Genomic DNA, 3415 nt, shown 5'->3' with positions numbered 1-3415 from the left:
GAGATTCCACCTTACACCAGTCAGAATGGCTAAGATCAAAAATTCAGGTGACAGCAGATGCTGGCAAGGATGTGGAGAAAGAGGAACACTCCTCCCTTGTTGGTGAGATTGTAAGCTTGTACAACCTACTCTGGAATTCAGTCTGGAGGTTCCTCAGAAAATTGGACATGGTACTACCAGAAGATCCCACAATACCTCTCCTGGGCATGTACCCAGAAGATGTTCCAACTGGTAATAAGAACACATGCTCCACTATGTTCATAGCAGCCTTATTTATAATAGCCAGAAGCTGGAAAGCCAGATATCCCTCAACAGAGGAATGGATACAGAAAATGTGCTACATTTACACAACGGAGTACTAATCAGCTATTAAAAATAAATTTATGAAATTCTTAGGCAAATTGACATATCTGGGGGATATCATCCTGAGTAAGGTAACCCAATCACAAAAAACGCCACTTGATATGCACTCACTGATAAGTGGTTATTAGCCCAGAAACTTAGAATACCCAAGATACAATTTGCAAAACACAAGAAAATCAAGAAGAAGGAAGACCAATGCGTGGATACTTCATTCCTCCTTAGAACAGGGAACAAAATACCCATGGAAGGGGTTACAGAGACAAAGTTTGGAGCTGAGATGAAAGGATGGACCATCCAGAGACTGCCCCAACTGGGGAGTGAGCCATCCCATAATCAGCCACCAAATGCAGACACTAATGCACATACCAGCAAGATTTTGCTGAAAGGACCCTGATATAGCTGTCTCTTGTGAGGCTATGCCAGTGCCTGGCAAACACAGAAGTGGACACTCACAGTCATCTATTGGATGGAACATAGGGCCCCCAATGGAGGAGTTAGAGAAAGTACCCAAGGAGCTGAAGGGGTCTGCAACCGTATAGGTGGAACAACAATATGAACTAAGCAGTACTCCGCCCCCCCCACCCAGAGCTCGTGTCTCTAGCTGCATATGTAGGAGAAGATGACCCACTTGGCCATCATTGGGAAGAGAGGCCCCTTGGTCTTGCAAACTTTATATGCCCCAGTACAGGGGAAAGCCAGGGCCAAGAAGTGGGAGTGGGTGGGTAGGGGAGCAGGATGGGGACTTTCAGGATAGCATTTGAAATGCAAATGAAGAAAATATCTAATAAAAAAAGATTTAGGTGTTTAGTATGCATCAGCTCATTTCAGTGTGCAGGGCTCTCTGGTGAAGATATACTCCAAGTAGATATGCTGACTATATGCAGTTCAGTCAACCTGGACCTGAGTTCCTGTCAGAACACTCTGAAGTTGTTTGATTTTAAGACAAGGGGTGGAGTTTAATTTTCTGGAAATTGTTTTATTTAATTTAATTTTCCTACCCAGGGATTAAAAATAGGCTCTGCTACCTGTAGCTTTCACATACAACAATTTTTATTTTTAAAAGAATTAATTTGTGCATGCATGTGCATAATACACTCACACATGAGTACTTGTATACATACATACATACATACATACATACATACATACATACATACTGTACTGGCTAGTTTTGTGACAACTTGACACAGGTTGGAGTTATCACAGAGAAAGGAACTTCAGTTGGGGAAATGCCTCCAGGAGATCCAGCTGTGGGTCATTTTCTCAATTAGTGATCAAGGGGGAAAGGCCCCTTGTGTGTGGGACCATCCCTGGTCTGGTAGTCTTGGTTCTATAAGAGAGCAGGCTGAGCAAGCTGGGGGAAGAAAGCCAGTAAGTAACATCCCTCCATGGCCTCTGCATCAGCTCCTGCTTCCTGATCTGCTTGAGTTCCAGTCCTGCATCCTTTGGTGATCAACAGCAGTGTGGAAGTGTAAGCCGAATAAACCCTTCCCTACCCAACTGCTTCTTGGTCATGATGTTTGTGCAGGAAAAGAAACCCTGACTAAGACACACATATGTATATATATATATATATATATATATATATATATATATACATACATAGTGTGTGTGTGTGTTTGTGTGTGTGTGTATGCACGTGTGTGTACAGAGGCCAGGAGAGTGTATCAGGTGTCATTCTCCATTATTTTCCATCCTTTTCTTTGGAGACAGAAGTATCTTCCACAACCTTGGGTTGTGTTTTTTCTGCTAGGCTGGAAGCCAGAAAACCCCAGTGATCCTTCCTTTTTTCTTCCCTTTGGAACATTTGTGAGGACACGTGTCTTGTGTGCATGCTGAGATCTGACCTCTGATCGCGATGATTTTGGAATAAGTGCTCTTAACCCCATGCTATTTTTCTAACTCCAGGACTGTTTGTGAGGTAATTAAGAAAACATAAGCTCAGTGAACCATACTGCTTTTCCCACTGATATAGTCACATTGTGAAGCAAGGTGAGCTCCCCTACTCACAGAACTGGAACTAGTGTCCCGAGGCTCCAAGGGGCTGATTCACTCCTAAGTTTTAAGGCACTGCCCTTAGCGGGAGAGGTTATCATGCAGTGGCTCCAGTGTTGACTGAAGTCCGTCTGTTAAAGTGCTGGCTTCCTTTATAATCATACTGCTAACCACTTCTCTGGCCTATTTTGTTCCAGACATGCACATCCATTGTGTTGTGCTCCTTCTTACCTTTGTACATCATGACACTTCTTGCCAAGGATACTCTTCCAAATATCCTCAGGGCTCCTCCCTTCTTTCACATGTCTATAGAAAGGGACAATTTGAGAGGAGCCTCCCAGTCCACTCCATATGTGACAGCCTTGCCCTGACACCAACCACACCTGCTGTGACTCATCACTCTCTGGCATACTGTCTGTTGGTTATTCTGTTTTGTCTGCTAGAATATCTGCTCCAAGGAGATGGGGTTTTGTCTATTTATCTCATGGGTATATGTGGCTTGAATGTCAAGTTAATGAACATGTACAAGGAACAGGCTCTAAAGTCCTTTTCATGTTTTCAGGGAATATTGATGTTTTGTGAGGTGAGAGCATGGGTTATCTATAGGGATACACTGGATAGCATCTATCGTGGCCCCGTGCCTTATGTTGCATATGTGGTTCCATGTTTTTGTGGGTGTTGTATGGACCGGTCTCAGTTCTTGAGAATGCATGCAGGGAGAGCAATGGAATGAAGTTATAAGGGTGTAACTTTCTTCTTGCTTCCAGCTGTCCAGTTGTGTGCTACTTTATGGGGAAAACCCACATGGTAAGAGAGTGAGAGACGGCACTAACTGGTATTCAGAGATAGGGGGAAATACTCTCAACTCTTCCTCGTTACTTCCATATGTCTGCGGTCTAAACCGTGCAACCTGTGACTGTGCTAAGTATGTTCTATGGCAAGGCTACATTAAAGTTACACATAGAGGTAAGGTTGCCAATGAGCTGATTTTAAGATAGAAAGAACTCTGATATACCTGGTGAGTCCAGTGTAGTCATAAGGGTCATTGCAAGTGAAA

This window comes from Mus caroli, chromosome 19, assembly GCF_900094665.2.
Source record: "Mus caroli chromosome 19, CAROLI_EIJ_v1.1, whole genome shotgun sequence".
Classification (NCBI taxonomy): Eukaryota; Metazoa; Chordata; class Mammalia; order Rodentia; family Muridae; genus Mus; species Mus caroli.
This window is presented reverse-complemented; position numbering follows the sequence as displayed.